The sequence below is a fragment of the Palaemon carinicauda genome, chromosome 1 (genome assembly GCF_036898095.1).
Source record: "Palaemon carinicauda isolate YSFRI2023 chromosome 1, ASM3689809v2, whole genome shotgun sequence".
NCBI classification, from domain to species: domain Eukaryota; kingdom Metazoa; phylum Arthropoda; class Malacostraca; order Decapoda; family Palaemonidae; genus Palaemon; species Palaemon carinicauda.
The window spans coordinates 262,701,254-262,721,300 of record NC_090725.1 but is presented as its reverse complement, the minus strand read 5'-3'; positions in this window follow the sequence as shown (position 1 = coordinate 262,721,300).

The following is a 20,047-nucleotide window of genomic DNA, read 5'->3' as shown; positions in this document are numbered from 1 at the left end:
GCGCAAGGCTAAGGTGTTGTGGTGCTTGCCTAGAGGAGGGTTGAGCTCGCTGCAGCGAGAGCTGAGGAGACTGACTCATGGTTGGGAGAGGTTGTTGTACCTCGACTGAGTGTTGCATCACTGGTGGAGCAGCAAGTGGAAGCGGAGGAAGAGGGGTATAAGCCTCCTGATCCCATTGCTGAGGTTGCCTTAAGGAAGGCGGAGGCTGAACACCACTGGGAACAGTAAACTCAGAACGTGGCTCAACATCGTACGCCTGGCAGGTGGTACTGCGGTCAGGCGGAGCGAGCGCAGGCGGAGCGAGCGCAGGCGGAGCAAGTGCAGGCGGAGGCGGAGGCGCAACCTTCTCAGCTCGACACTCACGCATCAAGACCGAAAGTTGTGACTGCATGGACTGCAGAAGAGACAACTTGGGGTCGGCAGACACTACGGTCTGCTGAGGCAAAGCCTGAACAGCAGAGATCTGTTGCGGCAGAACCTTACTCCTCTTGGGCGGAGTGCAGTCGACTGATGACTGTGGCGAGTCAGAGCTGAGCCAATGACTGCAGCCCGGTTGAGCGCTCGCGTACTGGACTCTGCGTTTGAGTGGTCTAGAGACCTGAGTCCAGCGTTTCTTCCCTGACAATTGATCAGCTGACGAGTAAAAGACGGGCTCAATCGTCTGCAGGTGGGAGTGACGGTCTCTGGAAGACACGCCCGCAACCACCGAGGATACTTCTGTGCGCCGATCAAGGCCTGCCGAACCCTTTTGCCCTTCGACATTGCTTCTCCCCTGGGCATGGGAGCTTGCAAGAGGTCCCGGACTGGGAGGACGACTGGCGCGCACAGAAGTATCCTCACGCACCACACTGACACTGACACTAGCACTTGGCACTGCACTGACACTAGCACTCGTCACAGCACTGGCACTAATACCACCCACTGCACTCTTGACCTTAAGCTCCTTGACTTCGGCCATAAGAGACTTATGATCGCTAACCACTGACTCTACTTTTTCGCCTAAGGCCTGAATAGCACGCAACACAACAGACATATCAGGCTGAGGGCAAATAGTAGGTTCGGGGGTAGCCACTACAGGGGTAGGAAAAGGTAGGGGATCATGAGGTGAGGAAAAAAGTGAAGAGTGAGAAGAACTCCTCCTAACTCTGCCTCTCTCTAACTTAGTTGAATATTTCAAAAGACGGACAAAATCAAGTTCCGAAAGTCCGGCGCATTCCTCACATCGATTTTCTAACTGACAGGGCCTGTCCCTACAGTCAGAACAAGCGGTGTGAGGATCTACCGAGGCCTTCGGAATACGCCTATTACAAGACCTACATCGTCTATGGGTGGGGGCTTGTGAAATGTCAGACATCTTGAATCCAAAGAGTTAGCCAAGTGGGGTTTCAAAATCAAGCAAAAGATCGTTAACCGTTAATCAGGACTATATAAAAGCTATCTAAGCTAATATAAGAAGGTTTCCAGTAAAGCGACAGCCGAAATCAAAGAGAAATACTTCACCAAAGTCGTGAAAATACTCCAAGAACATAAGCGTATCCCAGAACGTCTTGCCGGAAGCACGACAGAGGAAAAATTGAGGAGGTGTCAACAAGAAGTACTATAGTACCTGGCCACAGGTGGCGCTGGTAAGTACACCCCCTTCTAGTATTGTGATAGCTGGCGTATCCCTCCATAGAATTCTGTCGGGCAACGGAGTTGACAGCTACATGATTATCGGGTAAGTTTAATATTGAAAATTAAAGGTTTCACAGAATTCCAACTTCTGGCATGAGTACCCATAAGGTTTCCCTTTAGGATATCGTATAATAACACGGGGACGTATGCTTGACACGCCACATAGCTATCTGCACCCCATATAGCATTTACGCTTCGAGGGGGAGTGTGGCAAGTATGAGAGGAGCCGTTACTAAACTCTCCTCCTTCCTTACTGTTACGGTACTCAGCGATGTCAACATCCAGCCGCCATAGCTGGCCACCATCTTAAATGACGTCACCGATGCGCGCCATTTCCACATTCCTTCCGGCGTTTCTGTCAGCCTCCATGATACAATAAGAAAGGGAAGGGCCTGGCAGGCCAGCATAGAGAATCAGGGCGGGCCCATCAGGACGTCATGGCTATCTCACCCAAAAATAGATTTTTCGCTTCGCTCAAAATCCGTTTTTTGGGCTCAAGCCATGACGTCCTGATGGAAGTGTACCAGAGAATTAGTGTATTGTGGTTTTTCCCATTTTAGTAGTGCCTTCGACTTCTAAACAATATTCCTTTGGTCTGATGACCTTAGAGACCGTGACATTTTTGTTACATGTCACTACCAATGGCATATACTATGACATGGCTTCCTGCCCCCCCTGGCAGGGAAGTCCTACTTGGACGAAAGGAACATCTTGAAGTAACCTGATGAAGAAGACTCACCTGTCGACGCAGATCTTGCCGGTCTCGCAGACAGATCAGGAAAGTTGAGTACTTGTGTTGGAACAAATATTTCACTTTTCTTTAGGTGAGTATACATCAGATAGGAGCAATATTATAACAGATTATAATCATGATCAAAATTAGGGGTAATCAAACTCTCTAACAGTAATCTATTTCATATAGTAGGGCGAAATAAGATGTGTATGGTAGCGAAATTTCTATTTTATTCAAAAAAATATCTGAGTTAATATGAAATAAGATACAGTAAATAAATTTCAATAAAATTTAGTTAACAAACATAGACTAAAGACTACATAAGACGTGGGTGTGGAATCTGAAAAGGAAGAACTTGCCATTACACACCTAAGTTCCAAGGGAACTATAAGGTCTTTTTAAAGTCTTAAATACACTTCATGTCCAAATAAACATGTGGCACACGTGTTCATGTCTATGTTACTTCACCATGTAGAAGAACAGTCCGTCGTGTCACTAGGTGGCACTTAAAATCACTATGTTTCGCACTAGGGTCAACACAGACACCCTTTGAGTTAGAGTCCCGAAATAACTCACTGTTCTGCGTAGCACTAGGCAGCAGGCTTTAACACACTACCTGCTGCCACCACGTATCTCTTCAATTCGTGCACCTGCTTCACATAGTGTTTGAAAAACACTCTTGAGGATTTCCAGCCTGTGAAGGATCGAAGGCTTTCGAAATCCATTGCTTGAAAGAAATTTAGGGAAGAGGCGACTTTCCTGGGATCATGACCTGCGGGTGTACTGTCAGGATCCGCTCTGCGAATAAAGTAAGTGATCTTCGCCCTTAGTTGTTTGAATGACAAATCAGATCACGATGTTTCTCCTTTAAAGACCTGTCCTCCACCAAAGTCTGAAGTTCTTCGAAGATAGGCCTTTAGACTCTCCACTGGGCATAGAGAGACATCTTCCTTCAGAGGGCAGATTCTCCAGGGACCCCACCTCTTAGTGGGGAGTTCGTTCTTAGCGAGAAACATTGGGTCAGGGAAGAGGGTAAGTTCCCCTGTTTCGGCGAACTGTATCTGGCCCTCTTCTCTAGACAAAGCCACTATTTCACTGACTCGGGCTCCCGAGGCGAGAGCAAAAAACGGATTTTGAGCGAAGCAAAAAATCTATTTTTGGGTGAGATAGCCATGACGTCCTGATGGAAAGTTCCTTCAGTAGCTTCCTGAGGGTATATATGACTACAGTAGATATTCCCAGAGAATTAAACTAAAGGTTTCACAGAATTCTAACTTCTGGCGCAAGTACCCATAAGGTTTCCCTTTAGGATATCGTATAATAACAGGGGACGTATGCTTGACACGCCACATAGCTATCTGCACTCCACATAGCGTTTACGCTTCGAGGGGAAGTGTGACAAGTATCAGGAGGAGCCGTTACAAAACTCTCCTCCTGAGTTACTGTTACAGTACCTAGCAATGTAAACAAACAGCCGCCATAGCTGGCCGCCATCTTGGTTTACGTCACATCCGCGCGCTTCATTCCTGATTTTATCCAGCGTAACTGTCAGCCTCCATGATACAATAAGAAAGGGAGGGGCCTGACAGGCCAGAATAGAGAATCAGGGCGGGTCCATCAGGATGTCATGGCTATCTCACCCAAAAATAAATTTTTCGCGTCGCTCAAAATCCATTTTTTGCGCTCAAGCCATGACGTCCTGATGGAAGTGTACCAGAGAATTAGTGTATCATGGATTTTTCCCCGTTTCGGTAGTGCCTTCTACTTCAAACAATATTCCTTTGGTCTGATGACCTTAGAGACCGTGACATCTCCGTTACATGTTTCTACCAATGGCATAAGCTATGACATGGCTTCCTGCCCCCCCTGGCAGGGAAGTCCTGTTTGGATGATAGGAACATCTAGAAGTATCCTGATGAAGACAAACTCACCTGTATATGAGGATCTTGTCGGTCTCATACACAGATCAGGAAAGTTAATTACTTGTGTAGGAACAAATATTTCACTTTTCTTAGGTGAGCTTATATCAGACAGGAACAATATTATAACATGAATTGGGGCAAATAAAACTCAGTAACAGTAGTATATTTCATATAGAGGGGCGAAATGAGACGGATATGGTAGCGAAAATTCTATTTTATTCAAGAAAATATTCGCAATAATATGAAATAAGATAAATAATTTAAATAAAATTACTGAATAATAAACATAGATTAATGACTACATAAGACAAGGGTGTGGAATCTGAAAGGGAAAACCTGTCGTTACACACATGGGTTCCAAAGGAACTAAAAGTCTTTTAAGTCACAATACACTTCATGTCCGAATAAACATGTGGCACACGTGTTCAAATCTATGTTACTTCACCTTGTAGAAGAACAGTCTTTCATGACTCTAAATGGCACTTAAAATCACTATGTATCGCACTATGGTCAACACAGGCACCCGTTGAGTTAGAGTCCCGAAATAACTCGCTGTCCTACGCAGCACTAAGCAGCAGGTTTCAACACACTACCTGCGGCTACCACGAATCTTTTCACTTCGTGCACCTGCTTCGCATAGTGTTTAAAGAACACTCTTGAAGATTTCCAGCCTGTGAAGGATCGAAGGCTTTCGAAATCCATTCCTTGGAAAAAATTTAGGGAGGCGACTTTTCTAGGATCATGACCTGCGGGTGTACTGTCAGGATCTGCTCTGCGAATAAAGGAGGTGAATTTTGCCCTTAGTTGTTTAAGTGACAAATCACTACCCGATGTTTCTCCTTTAAAGAGTTGTCCTCCGCCAAAGTCTGAAGTTCTTCGAAGATAAACCTTTAGACTCTCCACTGGGCATAGAGAGACATCTTCCTTCGGAGGGCAGATTCTCCAGGGGCCTCACCTCTTAGTAGGGAGTTCATTCTTAGCGAGAAGCGTTGGGTCAGGGAAGAGGGTAAGTTCCCCTGTTTCGGCAAACTGTATCTGGCCCTCTTCCCTAGATAAAGCCACTATTTCACTGACTCGTGCTCCCGAGGCGAGAGCAAAAAGGAAAATCACTTTTTGAGTCAAGTCTTTCAGAGGGCAAGATTCTTTTATCCAGGCTAGAGAGAAAATGGAGCACCTTATCCAGAGACCAGGAGATGGGTCTCGGTGGGGGTGCAGGACGGAGTCTAGCACATGCCTTCGGAAGTTTGTTAAAAACTTCGTTGGACAGGTCTATCTGGAAGGCATACAGTAGTGGTCTTGTCAAGGCCGATTTACAAGTGGAAATTGTCTTGGCTGCTAAGCTTTGTCCATGACGGGGAATGAAATAGAAATCTATGGTTATTTCCGTAGGATTCTTTGCCTTGACGAAGGATACCCACTTCTTCCAGGATGACTCATATTGCCTTCTGGTAGACTTTGTTTTGTATTCCTCTAAGAAGTCTAAACATTTCTTCGAGATTCCAAACCTTTTCTTCACGGCTAGGGAGAGAAAATCATGAGATGAAGGTCTCGGTGTAGTGGTTTGCGGACTGTGGCCAGAGGTAACACCCGAACTGCATAGTGTCCGAATGCCGACCACAACCCGACGTTCACTACACAACAAACATACAATGGTGTAATACCCAAAAAAACTTAAGTAACAGGTCAAGAGAACGGAGCTCTGGGCACCACCCCTTGATTTATACTGGGCAAGGGGACCCAGCTTGAATCTTGTTTTTTATCATACCTTTCATTGGGCTAGCTGGATTATAAATAAAGGTATAAGAACATTAGGTGATAGGGAATATTATAATTAATAACGGAACACAGTGTGGGAGGAAAGAAGAATGATAAATTACTGTACTTATGAGCTTCAAAAAACAGTGGTGGAGGAGAAGACACCGTGGTGAGAGGTTCTGAAATGAAATGCTGTATTCCTAAAAACAAGAAAAAAATATTTATTTGTAAATATCTATCTGTCAATTCCAATAACCAAATTTAGGGCAAAATTATCAGTCCTTTACACTCCAGCTCCACAAATAACAAACAATGTAGAAATTACCCATAAGAAAAATATAGATCTGTGAAAATACTGTGCTGCCATACTTTTCCCTGAATCAATACTGTCCCTTCAATATCCAGTTCACCACTAAGCTGCAGAGTCACTTACAGTTTTTTCATATTCTGAACAGTTCAGCCGCATACGCTGCTGTGCATGTCTCTGCGGGCCCACCATTACATGTCTTGAAAAATTTGTCAACAGTACATTTGAAATCTCTCAATCTTGGAAGGGGTTTTGAATAAGTCTGAATTCATACTAAACTCAAAAGTTTACTTCTTGGGCCTCTGACCAGATATGCCATTTCAATAGCTCCTGTTAACTATTTAATGTTCATGACACACTCTCATATAGCAACACAGTAGCTTACTTCTAGTTACAAGGTATGGATATAGAACAGCATCACAGACTAGTACAGACTGATAACAGGAAATATTCTAAATTTGCTCTCCCTTACACTCCCTACTGAGAGTAGGGGCTGCTGTCAATACCTGGAAAGGAACAATAACAAATTAAGACATTTTTGGAAAAAGGGGGGCTTGAGGGATACAAAAGAAAAAAAATTAAAATCAAATATGTTTCATACACACAAATCCACTAAGCTTTCATAGATACAAACATATTTTATTCCATTCCCCGCCATTAGCCCTCAAGCCCATCCAAAAGAAAAATGGCTCGTAACTGACTGCAACACCCCACAAACTCTGTACATTCAAGTGGAAAAAGATTTACCTTGCAAAAATAAATTCAGTAAAAAGGGTAGGATGATCAACTAAAGATTTAATTCATCATCCCCTCCTTCAGTTACCTATCCAATATATCAATTTACATTAGATACAATACATTTTTTTCCATAATAAAAAGCAATAGGAATAGACAACTATCAGACAATTTGGAAACACAATACTTAAAAACAAAAAATTTGATTACCGTCTATTCCTCCCAACAATGCTTCAATAATATACAGCATAACAATTTCCATTATACTATACAGAAAACATCAGTATTACAGGTATACACTCAGGATCTATCAAGAAAATTACATTCATTGCAGTCCAAAATCAATTTAAAAGCATACAAAACTCATTGATTTTGGACTACAGGTATTACATGATAATAAAAATTTATTGAATCCATTATAACTGTCACGGTCAAGGTCAATTTTCAGTACAACAATAATGCAACAATTACAGAAACCGTGACTAAATAAAGATTTCCACACACCACGTGTCCCTTTCTCAGCCTTTCAAATACCCAATGTGGGAATTACGATATGACTAATAAGAAAAAAAAAAGGGTAATTATTATCAAAACTGTCTTTAAAAAACTGTGCAAAGATTAATTCAGTGGGAGATTTATAGTTCTTTTTCGCAGTCTCAAAATTCTGTCTCGGGACATGCGCCGGGATTCAGCAATCTGCTGGCGAGCCATATTAATTTCTCGCAGCACAGGAGACAGGCTAAGCCGGCGACTCTCCAGATACAGGCTGGGTGTCTTTAATCGATCGATAACCTCGCATAAGAGTTGGTATCTGCGGGTGATCGACACACTTTGAGGTAAACCAGAGACAGAATCCGTAGACTCAGAAGTGGACAATAAAAATCCCGAAAAATCAGGCGATGACTCGGGGCAACGTTGTGGCTCGTCCAACCATCATGTGGCACAGTGTGGACGACAGGCTCCGGTTATAAACAGATCACCTGTCCAGAACAGAGCTAATGCCCACAGCCCTGGGAGGGAGACTACCTCTGTCCAGACTCCTTCAAGATGGAGAGCAGTACCGGTGAATGCTACTCCGACCCCGTCGTCCTATTCTGGATCAACCAGTAGCCGGGAGACCCAAAGTGGGAGCGAGTCCAGTGCTCCATCTTGGACTGTGGGGAAGAAGAAGAAGAAGAGGAGCAAGAAGGCAAAGCCCAGGAAGTCAAGAACTGAGGAGTATCATAGGGCTTTAAACACCAGGCCTTCGATGTAGAAGATGAGGCTACATCGAAGGAGGGTGTGAGTGCTAGGGTGCATGCTCCTAGTATTCCGGCGGCAGCCTCGGAAATCTCGATTTCCAAGGTTACCCCTCAACCTGAAGAAGTCATTGCACCTCCAATGGCTCTTTCAGGATTGGCCTGTGATAACCTGTCCTCGACACAGTCCAGAGCTTCTCCAACTGACTCCTCCGGGGAGAAAACAGAAGCTGAGGCGGTATTGAAAACCCTTCGTAGGGTTAACCTGGTGCAGTTGGCTCCTGTACCACTCATGGTTGTCCCAGTGACCATGTCTGAGTTTCCATCGGGAGCGTTGGATGCTCTCATTGACTCCGGAGCTGAGGTTAACCTCCTGTCATCGAGAGTAGTACAGGATTACCAGCTGCAGATGGTACCCAACACCACTGGTCTGAAGGGTTTAGGGCAAACAGGACCTAAGACCCTAGGTACTGTACTGTTGACCCCTATACTGCATGGAATGACATTCACCCCAGGTGTGTTCCATGTAGTGCCTTCAGGGACTATGGCTGAGCACGTAGTGCTTGGTTACCAGTTCTTGAGAGCAAATGGGGTGATAGTTGACGGAGCCCGAAATCAGCTGAGCGTTAGCAGTACTCCCCAAGAGCCTCTTTGGGAGTATTATGTCCCGATACGTGGAGCCTGTTGTCAGCAAGTCCTTTACGCACTTGAGGTCCACGCAGCCGATTCAATGAGGATTGCTAGTATTGAGCCAGTACTTGTTCCAGTTACTGTTAACTTGCCTAAGGGACTTGACATGTCTCTTAGGTGCCCTGCTTGTCCGACCAACTGTTGGCCGGAAATGTATTATGATGGCGACATCATAACCCCAGGTGTGTCAAGGAAAGTTACAACAATCCCTGGCATCCTTGAACTGTAAGACAGGAAAGCCTCAGTTTTAGTCAAGGGTTCATCTGAAGAAACTGCCAAGATCAAGAAGGGCGATCTCTTGGGGAAGGTGTTCACCATGGCAATGGTGGATGCTCCTCTATCCTGCCAGATAGCACAGGAGTGTGACCTGACTCATGAACCGAGCGTATTGGAAGAGATAGACAATCTGTCTATCTCCGACGAACTGGACTCTTCTCAGAAGGATCAGTTTTGTCAAATGCTTCGACGTCATCTTCCAGTTATCAGTACTGGTGATGACGATGTGGGAGAATGCTCAAGCACACCAATACGCATCCACCTGTATGACGAGACGCCCATTTATCAGAGAGTCCGACGGTTTGCCAAACCCGTCGCTGACGCCATCGAGGACCAGTGCAAGGAGTTGCATGAACTGGGTATTATTGAACACAGCATATCTCCTTGGTCTTCACCCATTGTTCCAGTCCAAAAAAAGGACAATAGTATACGGTTGTGTGTGGACTACCGTAGACTGAATGAAGTGACTGTCTCTGATAAGTTCCCGATCCCTAACATGGCCGATTCCGTATTTGGACCTCCAGGAGTCAAATACTTTACAACTCTTGACCTGGTTCGTGGATACTACCAGTTACCGTTGGCAGAGGACAGTAAGGAATACACGGCTTTCTCTACCGCTTTTGGACACTGGCAGTTCACACGCTTATCGTTTGGACTGAAAAATGCACCTGCAGTGTTCCAGAGAGAAATGCAGAGTATTCTCCAAGAGTTCCCGAAAGCCAAGGTGGTTGTCTACATTGACGACATATTGATACTTGGGTGTTCTTTCGAGGAACACCTGAGACTGGTAGAACAAGTTTTGGCTACTCTCCAGAAGCACGGACTCAAGATAAAACTCGTGAAGTGTTCTTGGGTTCAAGCCGAGGTCCAGTATCTTGGTCATCTGGTTGGACGTTCTGGTATGCGTAAGCTACCAGAATACATCCAGAAAGTGGAAGACTTCCCTAAACCAACCACTGTGCGTGAGCTACGGGGATTCCTGGGACTGGTCAACTTCCAATGGAAGTTTATCCCCATGTGCTCACAGATAGTCAAACCATTCTCTGCGAAGACTGGAGGACGAAAATCTCAAGGAACTAGGAAACTGAAGTGGACTGCAGAAATGGACAGTGCCTTTGTGAGCTTGAAGGAACTGATAAAAGAGGACATTATGTTGTCATACCCTGACTACTCCGCTGATGCTAAACCCTTGGAGTTGTTTGTTGACGCTTCGGGTGAAGGTGCTGGTGCTTGTCTGTGCCAGGAGTCCTTGGAGCATCCAGGGGAGCGTCGGGTTATAGCGTACGACTCTATGACTTTCCTTGACTGCGAGACCCGTTACTCTACCATTGAGCGTGAATTGGCTGCTCTGCGATGGGGAGTGAAAACCTTCAGGGCCTTCCTCTATGGTCAGTTCTTCGTGATCCATTCTGATCACCGTCCCCTGATGTACCTTCATGACATGAAGATGGTGGACAGTCGTCTAGCACGGACACTGGAGGACCTGTCCGAATTTAACTTTATTGTTAATTACTGTCCAGGAGATCAGAATGCCGCCGCTGACTGGTTATCCCGCTGGCCCGCATTAACTGACTGTCTGTTTGCTACTGAACCTAGCACTCCCAAGTTGCCTACTGGACTGGCCTTGTATAAGGAGGTTCGTGGTGGTCCAGATTCTCTTATCGAATCCTTGGAGCTAGTCGTGAACTGCTGGACAGAAGGGTCAGGTGTCGCACCCGACTCTCCGCTGAAGGGAGCCAAGCTCCGGGATGCCTTAGTTCAGCAGTTTCTGAAAGACGCCCGTCGACTAGGCTTCAAACTGGACAAGACCAGCAGGAACAGGATCAAGGCAATGAGATTTCCAGGTACAGTCCCAGCTCTGGAGTTGCTATTGGCAGCATCAAAGTTATTGAACCTGGAAATCTGGGTCCATTGGGGTCCCACTTGTCCCGTAGTCTATCGTGATCCATCCGTGACTGAGCCTCAGTGTGTGCATCTTCAGTGTCTGTCTGGAGTGCATTTTAACCCTCTGATCGAGCTCCGCAATTACGTCCCTCAAACTGACGTGATTCTGGGCCATAAGGCGGAGGTAAAATCTCGTGTTCCTGACGCTGAGGGCTTGATCACTGATGATCAGGAAGCTCCGGAGGATTGTCCTGTAATCCAGTACGTGACAGAAAAGGCACCTCGTCAGTCCAGTTGTACCCATGTGTCTCAACACTCGGCAGTAGGGATAGTAATGATGCAGGAGACCTTATTTTGTGCTCTTGTTGATACAGGAGCACAGGTTTGTCTAGTAAGTGAGTCTGTACTGAGCCAACTTGGCATAGAGTACCAGGTACTGTCAGGAGAACAGCTAGAGGGGTTGACTGGTTCCTGCACCAGCATTCTAGGCTACGTCCAGTTAGAGGTGAAGTGTCCTTCTGGGTGGAGGCTACCACTGTTTAACTATGCGGTGGTAGCTGCCAAAGACATTACCTTTTGTTTTGTTCTTGGTAGGAATATACTGGACGCAGCCTACCTGACACTGGATTCACCCCGAGAACAGTTGGTGTATGACCACACTACTGTTCTTCAGTTGTCTCCCAAGGTACTCTCAGTCTCCTCCCTGCATACCGAGACCACTGTTATGAAGGTAACTGATCCTGAATCTGATCAGGGAGTGTTCTCCGGAAATGCTCTTCTGTCCTTTAGTCAGGTGTCCAAGATCCAAGGAGATCATCGACAGATTCAATCTGTCATTAAGATGATCTACTCTGGAGTTCCTGCATCTCGAGTTCCACGCTCCTGTCTACCCTATAGGAGATGTTGGTCAAACCTGGAAGCTCACCAGGGTTTGCTAGTGAAGCGGAATCCAGACAACTCAGTAGTCCCAGTAGTCACCTTCAATGTCCTGATTGACCTAGTTGCCGAGAAACACCTCCAGAATGCTCACTGGGGGATCGGAAATATGAGTGCAATGCTCCGTCGACTCGTCTGGCACAGATCTTTGATTAATGTAATCAGAGATATGTGCCGGACGTGTTGGGAATGTCAGACTTGTAAGGTCTCAAGGGAGGTGGTTGCCCCGCCGACCTTGAAAATAGTGACCTCTTCTCCCTTTGAATTGGTTGCTATGGATCTTGTCAGTCTCCCAACAACCAGTACTGGTTTTATTGGGTGTCTGATGGTAGTCGACCATTATTCCAAGTGGGTAACAGCAGTACCCATAAGGAATAAGAAGAGCAGTACGATATGCCAGGCGCTTGAAGACCGAGTTTTTCCTGTTATTCCTCGTGTTCCAGTCCGGATATTGACTGATAACGGCCCTGAGTTTATTTCCCAGGAATTTACTGAGTTGTTGGAGCGGTATAATGTTGTACATGTGAAAACAACTCCGTATAAACCCTCTAGTAACGGTGCAGTGGAGCGAGTGAATCGTACCATTGGTGAGTTACTGAGGGTGATTTCTGGGGAATCTCGGAAATGGGACCAGTTCTTATCCCGAGCAGTTCTCAGCTACAACCATTCCCACCACACTGAGATTGACTGTACTCCAGCTGAGAACATACTGAAGGGTGCTCACGATGTTGATAGTATCCCGTTGCTATCAGCAGAAACAAGAGACCCATGGGCTGAAGGACATCCTCGGTACAAACCGTTTAAAGAGGGTTCTCTGGTGCTTAAGAAGGTGCACCTGTTGGGACACCTTCTGACGAACAAGCTCATCCCTAGGTTTGAGGGGGTATTCCGTGTTACTAAGGTTCACGAGAATAAGGTCACCTATGAGCTGCAGAGACTGCCTGATGGTGAACTGGTAAAAGCTCACCATATCCAGTTAAAGGCCTGGTTAGAACCTCCAGTTTATCTTAGGAGGCACTTTCTCTGGTATCCGAAGGGTCCTGATCCTGTAACAGAGACTCTGAATATTCCAGAACTCATTGATGACAGTCCTGTTTCTTCTTTAGTCTCTGAGAGTTCTAGTTCTAGTAGTGATGGCAACTCCTATGGGGTGGCTGCAGTAGTGGCGTCCTACCTTCTGTCTCGAGATTGTATCAAGTCCCGACGACAGAGGAAAAGTCACCATCCTACTAGAGCTACTACTCAGCCTAAGCCCATTCTTAAGCCAGCTAGGACTTACGAGAGAAGAAAGCACTGGATGCTTGGTTATATCCTCCGGAAAATTGTGATGAGACTCCTGTGTTAAAGCCTGAATCGTTTCGAGATCATTTGGTCCTCCAACTATGGGAGAACAGCCCCACTGAAATGTGTAAAACCCGTATTTTGTCTCCCGAGTCGGTGGTTCACTGTCCTGTTCCTGAATTGCCAACGCCCCAGTTCTTAGCTTCTTCTTTCCGAGAGGAAGGTATCGATCATCCTCCGGGGAGTTGGGAATTCTGGGAAGTTTCCAGTATTCCATTATTGGAACTACCTTATGTTGGTTCCAAGAGTTCCAGTCCAGATTAGTCAAGACCTGCTACTTTAGAAAGCCCTGTTTCTGAATCGGCAGTGTCTATTTATCCTGATAATGACTTTCTCGGCTTTTTGCCACCCGATCGTGACGACCGACTGTCGCCTGAAGATCCCACCTTTAGTGGATTTAGTCCCCCATGGACTAGGTCAAAAGGTCCTGTTCTTGACCTACCTTTAGTTCAGTCTCTAGTCCTGGAGTGGAGACCTCGTCTCACTGACCAGATGAATATTATAGAGAGGGAACCATCCTCCATTCCTGAGTCACCTCAGAATACAAACCCTTTCCTACATTCTGATGGTGGATTAAAATACCGGTCAGTGCTCGAGGCTGAAGTGGCACAGTCAGGTATATCTAACGTTACAACACTGTTTGGGTCGCCCGAAACACAACGTTGCCCCAAGTCATCGCCTGATTTTTCGGGATTTTTATTGTCCTCTTCTGAGTCTACGGATTCTGTCTCTGGTTTACCTCAAAGTGTGTCGATCACCCGCAGATACCAACTCTTATGCGAGGTTATCGATCGATTAAAGACACCCAGCCTGTATCTGGAGAGTCGCCGGCTTAGCCTGTCTCCTGTGCTGCGAGAAATTAATATGGCTCGCCAGCAGATTGCTGAATCCCAGTGCATGTCCCGAGACAGAATTTTGAGACTCCGAAGAAGAACTATAAATCTCCCACTGAATTAATCTTTGCACAGTTTTTTAAAGACAGTTTTGATAATAATTACCCTTTTTTTTTTCTTATTAGTCATATTGTAATTCCCACATTGGGTATTTGAAAGGCTGAGAAAGGGACACGTGGTGTGAGGAAATCTTTATTTAGTCACGGTTTCTGTAATTGTTGCATTATTGTTGTACTGAAAATTGACCTTGACCGTAACAGTTATAATGGATTCAATAAATTTTTATTATCATGTAATACCTGTAGTCCAAAATCAATGAGTTTTGTATGCTTTTAAATTGATTTTGGACTGCAATGAATGTAATTTTCTTGATAGATCCTGAGTGTATACCTGTAATACTGATGTTTTCTGTATAGTATAATGGAAATTGTTATGCTGTATATTATTGAAGCATTGTTGGGAGGAATAGACGGTAATCAAATTTTTTGTTTTTAAGTATTGTGTTTCCAAATTGTCTGATAGTTGTCTATTCCTATTGCTTTTTGTTATGGAAAAAATGTATTGTATCTAATGTAAATTGATATATTGGATAGGTAACTGAAGGAGGGGATGATGAATTAAATCTTTAGTTGATCATCCTACCCTTTTTACTGAATTTATTTTTGCAAGGTAAATCTTTTTCCACTTGAATGTACAGAGTTTGTGGGGTGTTGCTGTCAGTTACGAGGCATTTTTTTGGATGGGCTTGAGGGCTAATGGGGGGGAATGGAATAAAATATGTTTGTATCTATGAAAGCTTAGTGGATTTGTGTGTATGAAACACTAAGCTTTCATAGATACAAACATATTTTATTCCATTGGGTTTTCCTTGATGAAGCGAACAGTCGACTTCTGAACCTGCTGGGAGAGAACTGGGTCCGGCAGAGGGATCACCTTGGGCTGTAGCTCCAGGACTACAGGGAACCAGTTGGTCCGAGGACACTTGGGAGCCACTAGGGCTGCTGTTCCCTTGAAGATTCTCAGTTTGGAGAGGATTTCAGCAGAAGGTTGGGTGGAGGGAACAGGTAAATCTTGGACCATCTGTTCCAATTCAGGGACATGCGTCCTCCGCTTCCGCTTTGGGGTCCTCGTATGGAGTCACGTATAGAGGAAGTTGGTTGTTGTTGCTCGTCGCGAAGAGGTTGATCTGCAGTTCCGGGACTTGACGGGAGATGAAGGAGAATGATCTTGCGTCTAGAGACCATTCTGACTCTATGGGGCTTGTCCTCGATAGAGCGTCCGCCGTCACATTGCGGAATCCTTGTAGGTGAACTGCTGAAAGGTGCCATTTCTTCCTGTCCGCTAGGCGGAATATGGGTAACAGCACCTGGTTGAGTTGGGGCGATCATGAGCCCTGACGGTTCAGACATCTGACCACAACGGCGCTGTCCAGAGTAAGACAGATGTGGATCGAAGGACGAGGAGACAGTTTCTTCAGAGTGAGAAGAACCGCCATGGCCTCCAAGATGTTGATGTGAAACGTCTTGAATAGGTGAGACCATGTTCCTTGAACTTGTCGCTGGTGGGAGTGACCTCCCCATCCTTCTAGCAAGGCATCCGTGTGGATGATGACCGACAGAGGTGGTGGTTGAAGAGGAACTGATCTTTTCACGTTCTTTGCCTCCGACCACAGCTTGAGGAGTGAGCAAAGCCTGGTTGGCAGAGGTCTCTTGAGATCTCTTCGAGCGATGGATGCGTATCTTCTCCAGACTCCCGATGCATCTTTTAGCTGTGCTCGTAAAACTGGATCTGTCACTGAGGTGAACTATAGGGAGCCGAGCACTCGTTCCTGTTGTCGTCTTGAAATCCGTTTGGATTTTAGAAGTCTCTTGACAGATCCCGCTCTTTCCTTCCTTTTCTTCAGAGGGATGGAAAGACAGTGTGACTGAAGGTTCCAATGGCTTCCCAACTATTGAAACTTCTGAGCTGGAGACAGTCGAGACTTTTTGGTGTTGATTTTGAAGCCCAGATGTTCCAGGAACTGGGTCACCTTTCTGCAGGCACGTGAGCAGTCTTCTGACGATGTCGCTCAGACCAGCCAATTGTCTAGGTAATCCATCACCTGGATGCCTTGAAGGCGTAGCTGTTGGATGATCGTGTCTGCGAGCTTCGTGAAGATTCTTGGGGCCACGTTGAATCCAAAGGGCATAGCCCTGAAGGCGTCTTGTCTTCTTTGAAGCTTGAATCCTAGGTAGGAGGAAGCCTGGTGATTCATTGGAATGTGCCAATAGGGGTCCGCCAGGTCTATTGAGACCGTGTAAGCCTTGTGAGGCAGTAGGGCTCTTATCTGTTGAAGAGTCAGCATCTTGAATTTGTTGTTCACAATGAACTTGTTGAGAGGGGACAAGTCCAGAATGACTCTGAGTTTGTCTGAGTCTTTCTTGGGAACACAAAACAGTCTTCCCTGGAACCTGGTGGACTTCACCCTCTCGATCACCTTCTTGTTCAAGAGTTCTCGGACATATTCTTCCAGGATGGGGGTTGAGGGTTGGAAGAATTGATGGAAGGTTGGAGGTGGTGTTACCCAACTCCATCCTAGTCCCTTCCTCACGATGCTGTGGGCCCAAGGATCGAAGGTCCAACGATACTGGAAGAGGCAGAGTCTTCCTCCCACCGGAAGCACTTCATTGCTTCTGGTTTCCCGAGGGTTTACCACCTCGGCCGCTAGCTCCCCTTCCTCCTCTCCTTCTGGATGGACGACGAGAGGAGTCCTTGCCGGAGCCTCTACCTCTGGGGCGAAAGGTAGTGGATTGCCTTTCGTAGGCAGGGGTGAAAACTGGTGACTGGGCCACCACTGGCTGAGGGACCAGCTGAAATGTCTGCTGTGGTTGAGCCACTAGCTGGGGAGTAGCGGGTGCTGGAAACTGGCGTTTGGCCTGACGCTGCTGGGGTCGGGGCTTGTTGGACTTCTTCTTAGGCTGTGGACTGTCATCCTGAGAAGATTTCCTCTTTCGGGACATGCCCCACTTATTGAGAAGGTTCCAGTTCTCAGTGGCGGCTTTGTCCGCAATCTCTTTCACCAGGTCTACTGGAAAGAGGTATTTGCCCCAGATGTTGGAGGAGATCAGTTTCCGGGGTTCATGTTTAACGGTGGCGTCCGCAAACACGAACTCTCTACAGGCTCTTCGGGCCTTGATGAAGCTGTACAAGTCCTTCAACAAGGTCGCAAGGTGGGTCTTTGCAAGAACCATGTAGAAGTCCGGGACCCGAGTGTCCCCGGCCATTGTCTCAAGTTGTACTTGAAGAGACAGAGAGGCGGCCAGCCTCTCTTTTGTGTCCTGTTCCCGACGCAAGAGATAGTCGGTGACCTTGGGTAGGTCTTCATTAAACTGACGTCCAGCGACGTCAGCCTCCAGCTTTCCAACCGTGAAGGTAAGCTGGACGTCCTTCCAGCTTTCATCATCAAGAGGTAGGGCGAGGGAGAGAGGCCTACATTCCTCCAATGTAAGGCAGGGTTTTCCTTCCTCCACCACCTTTACCGCAGAATTCAGGGCCTTTTCCGCGAAGGGAAAGACCATGGCGGGAGAAGCAGGAAAGGACGGGTGTTTCTTGCTCAGCGCCGGCATTTTGGAGTTTGTATGTCCTCTGCTCTTGAGGCAGTCAGCCAGCATAGCTTGAGCCTTGGCGTGGTCAAACACTATGACCTCCTTAGGCTCGGTCTCCTCCTTGGAGACTGGTTCGGACTTGAGACAGATGTAAGAGTCCGGATAAGCGTCGAAGCTAGGGTAGAACTCCACCTCTTCAAGGGGACGGCACCTAGCTTATCGTTGATGAAGATGCGTCTAGTCGTGATTGGCATGCGTTTTGCATGCCTCCAGGGATTTGTCACTGAGCAGGGGGGAAGATCCTTGACGGAGATCTTCTTTGGCTGCTTCTTGAAGGTCATAAGCTCCCTCTCTAGGTCTGCATTCCCCTTGCGGAACTTCTCGTCAAGGAATGCCACCAGAGCTTAGTATCCTGGGTGCCCGGTACCACAGGTATCGTGGTGGCAGATGTAGAGGGGACGGGTTCAGAGACCACGACGGAAGTCACGGAGGGCACACAGGCGACCTCGTCCACAGAATCAGGGGCCTTCACCTGATCCTCTTCCTCTTCTTGACCCTCCGTCATGAGGGTCCTTTCGGTGTTTTCGGACACATCCGACATCCTCTCCACCTCGTCGAGATGACACTCTTGGAGAGCGCCCGCAACATCCGGTTCGACCGTTAGTTATCCTTAGGGATAACGGCATCAGCAGATGCCTTAGGGGAGAGCATGGCTCTTATCTCACTTGGAAGATAGGGGCCCGTGCAGTTTTTCTGAAACCCACGCACCTACTTACACAGTTTCTCTCGGGCATTATCCCTAGCCTCTGCTGACGGAGGGTTGTCGAACGCCTCATCCAGCAGACACTTGCAGACGTTACAGGCATGCGGATCCCAGTAACGAAGATTCCCCTTCGTGACGGAACATCCGGCGTGGGTCCGGCACGCCAGGTGGCCGTAAAAGTTAGGGCGACAAACACCGCAGAAGGTGCTCTCACACTTCACATACTCCTCCTGTAAAAGAAAGAGGAAATGAGTATTAGGAAGTCAATACAAACATGACTTACATTAATCTTAGATTAGAATAACTTAGTACACTTATAATATAAGATTCCAGTGTGTGTAGGCTTAGGATAGGTAAGCCGGAAAGGAGGTAGGAAAAAGACACATTTGTGCATCCCGCCCAGGCAATTGCTGTGACCCCATACTGTAACTAATTCCAGAAGACCTTCATGGGCCTTAGGGGGAGGAAAAAACATCCGTTATGGATGAGCCAATCTTAGGCTTCCTCTAGGGAATTAGGTACAGTAAGAGGGGGAAGCTGAATTCATTCAGTGTATAAGAAAAAAAGGGGGATAAGCTAGGCCCCCTTATCAGATTAGGTCACGGCAAGAGACTGCACAGGGAAGCGCAGAATATGCTGGAAAATTTTTTACTGTACAACTATACATAATAGTTTTCAGTCTAGGGTATAAATAACTATACCATAGGTGTACTGGCTATTATCCATAGCTGCACAATATTAGCTGCCGGCACGGGGCCGGCAGGAGGGAGGAGTGACTGTCCACTGTAACGCCAGGAATGGTGGCTCCGGCAGCCTGGCGGAATGCCGGAGGCTCAACTGAAGCCGGCAGGTCCCCATCAAGGATGGACCCTACCAAGCCATCAGTCTATGTGGCAGAGAGAGAGGGTGACACCTTAGGTGATGGCAGATCGCCGGCAAGCCGGCGGACCCCGGCAGCTGGCAGGCGATGGTAACCGACACTGATATCATTCAATGAGACAGGTAGGGCACCGAAGACTCTGACGGCAGGCGCCGGCAGAGTGGGGGCGGCAGTGGACCGGCACTAAGAGAGAGAGGGATAGGATAGGAGGAGAGAGAGGGAAGGGTAATACCCAGTACCCAATCCAATCTTCCTCCGGAAGGAGTGTTCAAATGAAAGGGAGGGGTACTCCTTTTCATCCGGCGGCAGAGAGCCGGCAGTCGGCTATGTTGCCAGTGGCTGCCCAAGGGAGGGCCGAAGAACACTCAAGAAGGGAGGTCCTCTACTGGCAGACCGACCGACGAATGCTAACCCATAGTTCAACTATATGCGGGCA